This window comes from Centroberyx affinis, unplaced genomic scaffold, assembly GCF_046629955.1.
Source record: "Centroberyx affinis isolate AG114_WGS23_722 - 3 ecotype Tasmania unplaced genomic scaffold, CSIRO-AGI_Caff_v1 ptg000755l_1, whole genome shotgun sequence".
Classification (NCBI taxonomy): Eukaryota; Metazoa; Chordata; class Actinopteri; order Beryciformes; family Berycidae; genus Centroberyx; species Centroberyx affinis.
The window spans coordinates 232,752-246,202 of NW_027279367.1; positions in this window are offsets into that span (position 1 = coordinate 232,752).

Genomic DNA, 13,451 nt, shown 5'->3' on the forward strand with positions numbered 1-13,451 from the left:
CACAAAGATGGGATATTTGGTGGATTATAGAAGGTTAAGTCAGTCAACATGAGAAGAAAATGCCCAAGCACTGCAAGAAACTCCGCTGGGAGAGACAGTCACCATAACATGTCGACAAATAATCCTAAATTATGTAGCTAAGCTGTGTAAATACTGTATGCTATGACATCTCCTCATACTAAAGGGAATGGCTTGCGGTTTTCTTGTTACCTTATGTTGTTTCCCCAGAAAGAAACTTATTTAAGAAAAAGTCTTTTGAAAGCAGTTGTAAGAGGGAGATTTTGTAAGTCTTTGTGTCTATGCCCTAGATAAGCTCCTCAAAGGAAGAAAGGTTTTAATATTCTGTTTTGTTTATCTTTTTACGTCATCAAATTCCTTTCAGTGTCACCAGTCATAAAGTTGACTGTCACTTGTTAAGGATGTCTCCAACTGCATCACCTCAGTGCAACTTGACATGTCCCGATGAACTCTTCCATGTTGATTTAATTATGCAATTTATACACTTTGTTTCCACTATATGTATATTTATTGATATACAGTAATGTACATTGTGAACATATTATTTGATATACAGTCTATTTTTCTCACTATGACCTGATTACTATTTTTCATTTGATTCATTTAATTTACAGGACCAACCTCTTAAAATAATTGTATTATCACAAATACTGTAGTAAGACTGGAAATGTCAATGACATATTTATCAGTACCGGTCAATACTGCAACAGGTGTCGCATACCAAACACACTGAGCAATAACCCAGTGTCCATACTGTATTTTTCTTCCATATTTGTTGCCTCATATTCATACTCTCCACCGGCAGTGCAGTGCAACAAGTTAACTTCACTGCATGTAAAGAATATTCTCATTTTCTGAACATGACAATAAACGATTATTATATAGCACACACACACATACACACACACACAACCTGGAATGTAGCTGTGAACATTATGTAAATAGAAATACTATGGTCTATGTATGACAAGTATGACACTGTGTACTAGTGCATGTGAATGCTATTGTAGTGTACCTGTTTCGCTATAACAGTGATATACTAGTCTGATATTGTCCACAATTATTCTGTTGTTAGCTTATGCAGCACACTATATTAACTGTTTCGGAGATGTAAATACTATTTCTGTTAGGACTGTAAACTTCAGTTCAATTTATAATTCCTGAGGTAGGTATTCAGAAAATACAGCATTTGCTTTCAGATACTCACGGGTCGTCTGAACAGGATCTCACTCTGGATTTGAATGTCCACTAGCTAGCTAACAACAATGAACAATGGCAATGGAGCAGTGTAATTAAACAATGCAAAACATCAGTATACTATCAGATGGCCTTGTCTGGGAGTGTTTGCAAGGTCCGTCTTCTCTCTGGCTGAGGAGAGGAAGCAGTGACGGAGGACGAGGAGAAAAAGCCGGAGCGGGTTTAGGATTACGAGACAAGTTGGACACCAGAGATGTGGAACTTTCAGCAGAGATGGGCATATGATCAGATCATTACTATAAAGAGAATATATAGGGTGCCTCAATGCATCTGTCTTGTCTGTATGGTGTAAGTGAGGGATTAAAGTGCTGCTGCTGCTGCTGCTGTAAGGACTTTTTGGCATGATGATGATGGTGATGTATTCTACTGGTCTAATAAATGTCTCTTCTTAAAGCCCTGGCTTAACTGAATCTGTCTTTTTTTTATACTATATTGTGTATTGCATGGTAATGCATACAAGTTATGTTGTTATCAAGAAACAATGAGACAATAAACATGTGGTCCTCTAACATTGTCAATTGAAACCCTGTTGTTTGTATTTTTATACAGTTACATAATCACAAGAGTTGGATAGAATTGAAACACACAGAGGAGGTTGAAGAAATGTTGTCACAACCTGGCTGACAACCATAAAAATGTGCTTCCAGAGTATGCCGTAAAAAACAATTCTTTGAAAAGGGGAAATAGAAAGAACAGGAATCCGATAATCTTGAACAATCTCCCAGTGCAATAAAAAAAATCATCTGTAGTTTATGTGGGCTTGACAATACTGAATTTCCGTGCATCTCACAATAGAAATATAAGCCATAGGGATCCATACAGTAAAGTGGGGCACCACTGCTCTCTGGTGGTGACAATACAAAAACACATAATCAACCTGAAGTGTAGGAGGGAAAAAAACATGTGATTCATATATCCCATCTATGTGTAAACAACAAGAGCAGTGATCTTTCCTTCCAATCTTTCAAAAGTAGACAACTTTTCCTTAAAAAAGTTAGTATTTTCCAGTTTGATATTGTTGTTGCGGCTCATAGCAGCAAAGAAATTTGCAGTTCACAACGGATCTGTCGGATCACAACATTGTTTCTCTTAACACCCATGCATCCAAGGTCAAAGGTCAGTCAGTATATATCTCAGCTGGGTTCTGACCTTGACTTCTGCAGTTAACTCAACTGCTGCTGGGGGAGCTTAGCTTCACTCCACACTGTCTCAGATGTTTCAAATGGATTATTATTGGGGAGCTCTAGTGCCACTATTGTCTGCTGGGAGAACACACACACACACACACACACACACACAAACAAACACATTCACATGGAAAGAGATGGATGCATTCAGAGAGAGCAGGGAGAAGGACGCCCATGAGAGTGTGTGTCAATAGCAATGTGACAGATATACGACCATGGAGAGATGAAAACGGATAGTGTGTGTTTTTAGGTGCTCTCCTGACAACACTTGAAAAGGGCCGCTGTTGCTATAGGAAACTCATTCCGTGAACTGACTGAGCTGTGTGTGTGAGTGTGTGTGTGTGTGTGTGTGTCTGTATGTGAGAGAGTGTGAATGTGTGGTTCAGAGAGAAAGAAACAGAAAGAGAGCAAGAGAGAGTGTGTGTGTGTGTGAGAGAGAGAGAGTGAGAGAGAGAGAGAGAGAGATTGTTACACATTATTATATGATTCATTCATTACATTATTATATGATTATCTTATTCAGAAATGTATCCACTGTTTACTTTGTTGTTAGATCAATTGTATTCTTTTTAGTTGACTGTTCTGAGACGCTTTGGCAATTTTGTTGTTATGACATTCATGCCAATAAAGTATATTAAATTGAATTGAATTGAATTGAGAGAGAGAGAGAGAGAGAGAGAGAGAGAGAGAGACAGAGAGAGAGAGAGAGAGAGATTGAGAGCATGTGCATGGATGCACATTTCAACCACTTTAACACTTTTCAAACTCGGCAAAGTAGATGGAGCATACCTTTCTCACACGATTTCTATCTTCCCCCATTGTCTCTGTATACAGTAGATAATGTCTGTCTCCATCTGCAAAGGTCTTACGATATGATAAGCAGTTGCTGTTCGGCGTTGCTGTCATACCTGTACCGCAGAGCGTGACTGCCCTCCAGTGGCCGAGGGGACCTTTATCATTACGGTTCAGCTCCAGCATCCCAGTCGGTCTGATGGAAAAAAGCAGCTCCCCCCCTCATTCCTCCCACCCAAGGCCATGGATGAGTGAGAAAGACCGCCCTGACACTCACACAAAGGACCAACACACTCAATGGAAAAACCGACACATGAACAACAGGGCGGGAAAGCGAGACTAGAGAGACTGGAAACAGGTTAATAATATTGCTTTTGTTCATGTTTTCATTGCTCCGAAACAGCTCCGGGACTTGGAAGCTGTGTGTTTTGGTCAGTAAAGCAGTAAGTGTTTAGGTTTTCAGAAGATTCAGCAGGAGTTACATTTATCCCAAACACATTATCCCACTTCTCACTAATGTATTAGAAAGCCAGCCTTGCCTGTAGAAATAGTAGGATTGGAGAGAGATCTAAAGAAACTCGAGTGGGATTATACAGCTTGTCTGTTTTATCTCTGTTTGAAACTTGTCTTGCACAGGTACAGATTCTTGGCAAGAGCGGCGGCTATGAGAGGCGTAGGGTGGGAGTCATCTGGGAGGCAGCTGAGTGGATATGTAAAAGCACACGTTGACACACACAGACACACACATTTCTTTCCTGGGACGATCGTCATGTTCTACTGCAGCTGCATCCTTTACTGCAGCTGTGGGGCAGAGGGATCAGTCCATTCCATCTTATCACAAGGCTTGGGAAAAGTGAAATGGACCAGAGATAGTCATTTATTACACGCTAGTGACAATATGCTGGGATGATGCTTCACTTGGCCCAGTAGGATTCTACTGGAGAGGATGACTAAGCCCCTAACGTGCACAAGCATAAGGACACACACACACTCACATAATCATGCACATGCACGGATCACCAGTGGGTTCCAGCTGGTTCGTTCTGGGTCACCTCTAGAGACATCACTTTGGTCTATCTGGAAGTTTCGGTGGAAAATACCAAAAGCAGAAGAGGATTCAGCACGCATACATCCATATATCTTCCTTGACCTTTGGGTCTGGGTCACAATGCAAACCACTGGCCTTACAATGAAGATTCCCACCCATTGCCTTTTGGGGTTTTTTTTCCAAAAGGGTCATCACACAGCACCCAGCCCGGGCCAGGAGAACTGGAGAGCCCCGCTGCAGCCAAACAAGACGCACTCAGCCACAACCTGTCTGACGTTTACCCAACTGGAGAATGACCCCTGACAGCATCCAGCCCATTAGCCAGACGATAAATAACATTCAGAATGTCATACCTCGGTTCTGCCACATTATAGCATAGTATGGTATATCACAGTGCACTCTGGAGTGAGGTAATGATCTTTCTTTTCCCTCCAGCTGTCACTTATCAAAGGCTTGTAAGATTCTGGCAGTGTCCCTGTCTGCCGTCATTGAGTCAATAGCAGTGGTGCATGTGTGTGTGTGTGCATGTGTGTGTGTGAAGTGATTTTCTGGAAAATCTAATTCTGCAGGCTGGGGGGGTTTACTTGATCATTGTTGGGTTATGCCTTGAAGCACAATCAGGTTGGCTCTGTGTGTGCGTGAGTGAGTGAGTGTGTGTGTGTGTGTGTGTGTGTGTGTGTGTGTGCGCGTGTGTGTGTCCCTCTCTCCCTCTTTGGTAGCGTGTTAGCATTGTGTTAGCATGCAGGGGCACATCCCTTGCTTGGGGTAAAAGAGAGGACAGTGCGTTTAGTGTTGGCAGCTTGGCAGCAGTTGTGATGGTGGTGCTGTAGAGTTGGCAGTAACCTCAGTGGCTTTCGTGCTATGAGTGACAGAATGGCACAGGAGGTTTAGACTGGAGGTATGACAGGACCTTTAGCTCATTTCCTACATGGAAAAGGCCAACTTCAATGTTATTTTTATGATTTTGTCACATAAAAGCACATACATACATATACACACATACACATACACACAGGCTCACGGATGCACACACACACACATAGTCACCTCTGGCACCTTTCTGTTTTTTATATGTCAGTTAAACAACAGATGAAGTAATCTGTTCAACCGGAGACAATTAGATAAAAATCTTTCACTACTCAAAGTGAACACTGCAATTTTGTCAATTCAAGGTATCATTTTTCAATCAGAGAACCTGTCATGTTTACTCTTCCAGACACTTGATGAAGGAGTCTGTTTTGAAACAGCTTATAGGAACTGTTTTTCTTCCTTCACCTATATAGCTCACTCCTGACTCACCAGGTGGATGCAAAAACATATAATTAACTTGGAGTAAACATCGCCATGAATGGTCAGGAAATCATATCATCCTAACTTTCTGTTTGTAAGCTCACTGAAAGGTTTATCCGGTGGCAGTGATATGCAAGCATAGCAGAGCAGGGTGTGTGTACACCACTGTGTAATATCACTGTCTTGGCAGTCCGCTGTTAGCGTTGGCCGGAATGTGTTACTGAATGTTTACCTACCACATCACGACAATCCTCACATTGGTGGAGGACAATGTGCGGACGGGGTGTTAGCAGGTAACGTATGCCTGGCATCATGTCTCACAGAGAGTTTACATTGAAGACACTGGGGTGCCAATTCTCTCTCACGCACTTTCTCTGACACGTACGCAGTCTGCGCTGTGGCGAGCGGATTGAGAACAGGGCAGACGAAAGGTGGAGACAGAAAAAAAAATGATGGCAAAATATCTTCCGGGCCTTCAAGGGAAAGGCTGCTGATTGAAGCAGTTATCGGGCTAAACGTAGGAGAGGGGGGCCATGAAAACAAAGGCTGGATGCTGTTGAAAGGAGCTGTGATGAGATAGGATCAGACAGGGAGGGGACGAGGCCTCAGGGCTGACCTTAGCCGACCCTGAGATGGGTCAAAGTTCTGCACACCAAAGAGCAGAGGTCAGTTTACCCAGAGAAATGCGTCTAGCTGACAGGCAGCCTGCCATGTGTCTGAGTTTTGCTTGGCTGCTGCCCTCCACACTTCTAATCTGCAACTAATTGAGGTCTGCTCAAGTTAGGTTTGGCTGGAGCTCCTGGAACACATCACACAGTGGAGGGGTTAGAACAGAGGAGAGAACTTCAGCTTGGTGTCACTCTGAGTGAAAATCCAAATCCCGCTTACAGAGTATTAGTAGGATAAAGAATCAGTGGCTCCTTATAACTTGTTGCAAAATGGAGACAGGAATTAGCGGTTTTAGTGGAGCCTGATCTCCTGAAATTATGTGAAATTATCACAATGTCTTAGATGCAAATACATGCTTTGTGCAAGAAAAGTTATAGAAAAACCCTTCCCCACTACAAAGAGATTACATGAGAGGGGAACTAGAAACAGACTAGAAACAGGTGGTTGTTTGGCATAGCGCCGTGAAAAGTAGATCATTGTGGTCGGGCTGGTGGATGGGTGTTTACATTTGCCTTCAACTCTGATGAGCCAGATTTGATTACCAACTCATACCAAAAATATTTCTGCCGCGAGTGAAGTTTTAATTTTAAGTTAAAGTTTTTTCTAATGTAATCATGACCAAAGCATTTCCCTAAGCTTAACCAAAGTTGTTTTGCCTAAACTTAACTGTTACCTAACCAGGTGAAAATGGTGTTTTCAATTCACGCTATTATCAAATAATCCGATTTGTGGTATTGTCACATAATCCAATTTGTGATGTAGGAATGTACAGTAATTATTTCACAACATTTTATGAGTCTGTGTTTAATAAATATGCACTGGAGGCTCAAAATATATGACCCAAAACTAGTGTGTTTTGTTGGAGGAGAGGAGTTTCTCAGTTGACATAAGGAGTTGTTTTTATTGACTTACAAAACCAAAATGTTAGTCAGAGTCAGAGCAGATCTTGCCATGGTTTTGTGGGATTGTAATGGACACATGAAGTGAAAAACAATGGCTGGTGGTTTAGAGGCATAAAACAGAGGGACATAGAATGCAGTCGTACAGCTAGTCATCCGATTAGTCAGTCTGAAACAAACTGAAATAATTTATTTAGAACCTCTTTGCAGTTTAGTGGGTGCAAAGAACTTTATGGCTTACAAGTTTCTTGTATTTATAAGGATTCATTAGAGTGAGGCTGAAGTAGGTCTAAGGTATAATGTGTTTGGCCCAGTTGAGGATGGAATGCAAGGATCTGTTTTTCTATGATTGTTATTGTCTCCTTCATTCTTGGTCTGTAAGAGAGAGTGTGTGTGTGTGTGTGATGTGTATGTGTGTGCATCTACATGTGTGTGTACATATGGCGTGCTTGGGTTTAGAAATCTCTGGAATATGTCACATTCTGATCCAAAAGACTGCCAAAGGTTATTAATCAAAGTTAGGGCAAATGTAAACTTGGTGACATCTCTAAATGAATTAACAGGAGATTCTGACACAGGTCACTGATAGCGCCATTTAAACCAGTCAGGGTGATAAAGTGTAGGTTAACAGGTTAACTGTTACTTCTGCCAGAAGGAACAGCACATCTGGAACAAACATTATCTCTGATACCTTCCACCCACTTCTCATCTCCCCACTCACGTTCATCCTCACTTTCAACAACGCAAAGCACATGTACGTCAGTGTGTGTGCAATGTTTGCAACTGATGCATAGTGTAAGTCATTATCACTCACACCTATGTTCTCCTGAGATAAGCAAGGCCTGAGTTCAGACAAGGACAAGGTGTTGATGTGAAGTGTGTCTGGGATTTGTAGGAGGCAAAAATGCAGGAGCCCCACACACTTTACCATAATTTACTAAGGGAGAAATCTAGCCTACAAATACTGGCTTACAGATACACCCAGAGTATGACTCACATTCTCGATTTCACCAATGTGTATGTGTACCGCTTTTTCCAGCATTTGGTCTCGATTAAACTCATTTTGTTTTCAGTTTCTGCTTTTCTACATCAAACAGGGGTTGTTTCTTTTTTTCGTATGGTGGGATGTTTATTTGTCAAATTGGTTTGGCAATTAATGTCAGGGTTTGAACGTGAGAGCTGGCTTTTATTGGTTACAGACAATCATCCTATATAGGCTATGTAGGAACTCTTATTGCTTCTGATCCACTTCAAAGCCCACAGTCAGAACATGGAGGCAGCGAGAAAGTGCCACAGCATTTCCCTTGCAGCAGCAGTGCATGGTGGTCCTGCCCTGGAGCGGGATGGGAGCACGCTGATTCAATTTACATGTCACTATTCATATATCATAAACACAGACACACATGCGTACAAACACACACACACACACACAGACACAGACACATAGACTCATGCACAGACATTTATGAATGCTCATACACACATATGCACACACACATACACGCATGTCACATATATTTGCTCCTACGGTCACTCTGAGACCACAGTTTCCCTCTGTAATAGTTTGGATTCATTTTTACATAGACAGTTAGGTGGGCTAACTACTTTCAGCAACACCCAGAATATGTACAAAACTTTCCCCCACACACTAAACTCAACCTCGGTTGCTCATTTTCCAAATTCAGTTCAGGTACTTTAAGTTTAGTGTACAAACGTGTGTGTCTTTAAGAATGTGACATTACTATGTAGGCATAAAGTTCAAAACAGTGAGCTGGAAAAAGCAGCCTTAAGTAGATGCTGAAGGCAGATGTTTAGTCTATCCTTGTCACCCTTATTATTATATCCATCTCTATTATGTCTGGTAACTGTGATCATAACTCACCCTGTGCGAGGCAGATGGTCGACACAGCTAGTGTGAGCCAAGACGGAGAGTCAAAAAGCTTTTCACCTGCCTGGTTTTTCAATCCTCCACCCTAAACTCGGCTACATAAATACACGCATGTCACTGTGCCAAACATGACGGATGACAAGGCACAGGAGGCTGACTCGGTACTTCCACATGTCAGTCTGCTTTGTCATCCCTTGCACATATGCGAAAACATGCCTAAGCTTACCTGAAAGCACATAAACAAAGGCGCACAATACACGCACACATTCAGATTTACACAACCACACACACCTAGTAGTGTGTATGTGACTGCGGTTACCGTAATGATGGATGAGAATACACAGGAGGCCAGACGGTCACTTCCACATATCACTCCAGAGGCGTAACCCATTCCTCCTCTTCACCATCTGTGACTGTGGAGAGTGGGAGCCGGCCTGGCCTGGGTTTCCCATTACTAACCCCCCTATAACTAAGAAATATGTCCTGAGAGCCGGATCGCAGGAAGACAAGATGGTGGTCACGCAGCTTCCCTGATAGCCGCTCTGTGATAAAGGAAGCTCGGATGACGCGCTTCGGTTTCTGGTCTCATATTTAGCAAAGAGAGAGTGGATTTACCACGCTTTGGTGCCACTGACACTCATGTGAATCATACATCTACTTAGGGCCTCACCTCACCTCAGGGCTTAGCCATATCTCCATAGAAGAGATGGGGAGACTTAGGAAATAATGGTGTGTAACGGGATATATACAGACTCTTTCCACTTAGACACTCACTTAGACAGATGTGAAAAGTGGTTGTTTAAGTGTATGTGTGCTCATGTGTGTGAAGGTGTCTGTGTATGGGTTTTAGCCTATAGTGTTTGCACTCAGCAGACACAGCTAAGCCAACCATAACACACCTGGCTTCTCAGTCAAAGTGGGTCTATACCTCTCCTCCGCTGTCTTCCTCTCTCCCGGTCAGTTCATCTGCGGCTAACTGGCCACAGTGACTCCCTCTCTCTGCATGGTATCACACACAATGCAACATGATCCCTCTGATAGAGTCCACAAACCGCAGAGATAGAATAAACATTCGCATATCCTGGTGCGATTTTGTTACCCCGCCACTCAAATAATATTATACACTGTAATCCAATGACACAGACACACTGATTTACAGCAAGTGAATAAGAACTGCTACCTGCATTCAAATTCAGTCTGATGTCTCTATAGTATTTGTGTGCATTAGGGACGTGGCTCACTGGCCATATGATAGCCACCTGTGTAAACGGCCTGGGTGTCTAGTGGCTCTGAAACACTGGATCCTCAGAGCGCTGCTTCTGTTGCCAAGGGAGACCAGAGGCCTTCGCCACCTGACCTCTCTTTAACTGAGGGGAGAGCCCTGCAGGCGGTCGGTGGGAGACACACACACACACACACACACACACACACACACACACACACACCTCACATACACACAAGTATGCGACACACACCCACTTGAGTCTATCTCTTTCAATCTCTTTCTCTATTTCTTTCTCTGTCTTACTCTCTTACACAGCAACAATCGAATGCACATGGCCATATAGGCACTTGTGCGGACATACGCAGTGTGTGTGTGTGTGTGTGTGTGTGTGTGTGTGTGTGTGTGTGTGTGTGTGTGTGTTGAGAGGCAGGAGGAAGTGCATGTGTGTGTGTCTACATGTCTGCCTCTGTGGGTGTAACAGGAGGTGGGGGAGGCTGCTGTTGAACAGGGGCGGATATTGACACAGCATTAACATGAATGAAAATATTTTCTGTGTTCAGAGAGCATGAAAGGAGCGCCGCCAGACATTTGGACACGGCCTATTAAAACAAACGGCAGACATCAACACTCAATCAAATAGTCTTTTTACAAACCCAGGCTTCCTCTAGCTGCAGCTCAGTAATGTGAAAAAGGGAAGGTATTTAGTGATGTGAGGAGTTGTGTAGGTCAAATATGGAGCCTTGAACATTACCATCTCAGATATTTGACACACAAGGACAGAGGAGATATTTTGACCCAGTATCTCTTCTATACTGGTTGAATATAACGGCTGGCTCAATGCAATTATTTGGCTCTGTGGTCTATCTGGAATGCCAGCTATTGGAGAAATCCCAGGGACACACGTAAGAGGACAGATTTCAATGGGTATATGGCTGCTGTGATGGTTAATGTGTGTAGGAGTGCTGCGTGGGAGGGACCTTGGTACAAGCTACTGCAGCAGGGATCGCACTAATGGAAACATCAAGGCCTGAAAGTACAACACAAATCAAGAGGATGGGAGGGACGAGGGGATAGAGAGGGATAGTAAAGAGGGAGGGGAGAGGAGGGGGATTGGGCTGTTGCTGTTTCTGCGCTGAGGCAGATTTCTGACTGATTACTGTTATTAGACTGGTTGAAGGAAGGAGAGACTCATTCAGTCGCAGAGGGGCTGGTGTGAGCAACTGCTGTGTCCAATGGCCTGTGTGCATTAGGCCTTATACAATGGTTATTCATCTGAAGTAGCTGCTTGAGAAATAGGAAATGAAAATCTTCCAATCTTCCCCTTGTAAGGATGTAACATGTCAACACTAAAATATGTCCTTATATAAACGCCTGGGTTGGTTAGTGCGCCTTACTCTGCATCACAAGGTTCAAATTGATAAAATTCTGTCACAGTCAGTCAGATAGTGTCAACTCAGGGGAAGCTGTGAACATTTGTCTCACCCGCAACAACAGATGAGAGTCTATAATTGCACCAGGCAAAGGAATAACAGAGATAGTGTATGTTATGAGACCTCCACACACAAAGTCCTTCTGTTCTGGCAGTGAACAGGTGGACCGTGGGAGTTGGAGTCATCAGATCCCAGGGGCGTGAAGGGGGGTGGGGGCAGCTGCTGCAGCTTAATGCAATAATTTCCATTCCATATTAAGTATCTTAATCTATAGGCTAGTTGTTTGTTGATGGGTACACTTTGTCACCCTGAATCTGTCTCTCTTTATTTCACTCCTTCTACCTCTCCCCCTTTCAGTGATTCATCTACCATCTCACTTACTCATTATTATTAATACGGTATGGAAGTATGTGTGGGGTAGGTGTTATAGTGTTATTTATGTATGAATGTAAGAAACGGGAGCTGGGGCTTTTAACCAAAGTCAAATTCCTTGCATGTGCATGTGCGATACTTGGCCAATAAAGCCTGATTCTGATTATATGTCTACACTGTCTTTGTGTATGAGTTATTTGTATTTGTTGTTATTTGTTAGTTGTAATATTGTTATAATCAGTATGATGTTATATGTTTGCAGTTTATCAATGTAGAGGTCTAAAATATCAATGAATAATTATTCTCATCATTTCCCAGACACAGTTTTGCAAACTTCGAAACTATTTTTTTTCCTTTCTAGACTGATGGAATGTTTCCCTGGTAAGATACAGCATGAGTTAATGTGTGTGTCACCACAAAGCCACGAGAAAGAGACAGAGACAGAGAGAAACAGATGTATTTCAGAGAGGTTTAAAGGAAACCGACGGCACTCTGCTCCAGTAACTGAATGCCTTTGGGACATTCTTCTGGGATATGTGCAAATTCAATAATGAATCCAGTCGCGTCTTGGCTATTATTTTCATTTTAGTGAGTGAGTGAGTGACTGTGTGTGTGTGCATGTGTGTGTGTAATTTGCTAATCAAATTCAGAACGGACTCTTTATGAACCTTGTGAGAAGAGCACAAACAAAAGACTACAAAGACACAATAGAAGTCGGAGTGACAATGAGTTTAACATAAATATTTTACACAATGCTGACAATACCTAATAGAAACAGCGAGAGAAGTAAATAGATAGATAGATAGATAGATAGATAGATAGATAGATAGAGAGAGAGAGAGAGAGAGAGAGAGAGATAGAGAGAGAGAGAGAGCGTGGCATGAAAATACATAAAAGGAGGAAGCGCTGGAGACAAGGACACACTAATAACAGGGTTTCACAGAATTGAGTAGTGAGAGAGGTGGGAAGACAGATAAACAGAAGGAGAGATTAGGTGGATAGGGAAAAGAAAATTGCCATGAAAGAAACCTTCTACATGAAAATTCACGGCAACCACGATGGCAATGACAATGATTATCCACACACAATAGCATAAACAGGGCAATGATTGAAGATGAAGAAAGAGCCCGAGTTAAGAGGCTGAAAACCTTGGCTCAGATCCATGTTAATGCAGTGGAAGTAGGAGTGAAGAGGAGGTGGTGAAGGAGGAGAAGAGGAGCGAGGGGAGGTCTGGAGAGTGACATGAGAGGCAGTATTTCTTAGAAAAAAGCTGGGGAGAGTCTTGCAGAACCTGCCTAGGAAACACAGCAGAGAGAGAGAGAGAGAGAGAGAGACAGAGAGAGAGAGAGAGAGAGAGAGAGAGGGAGAGAGTGTGT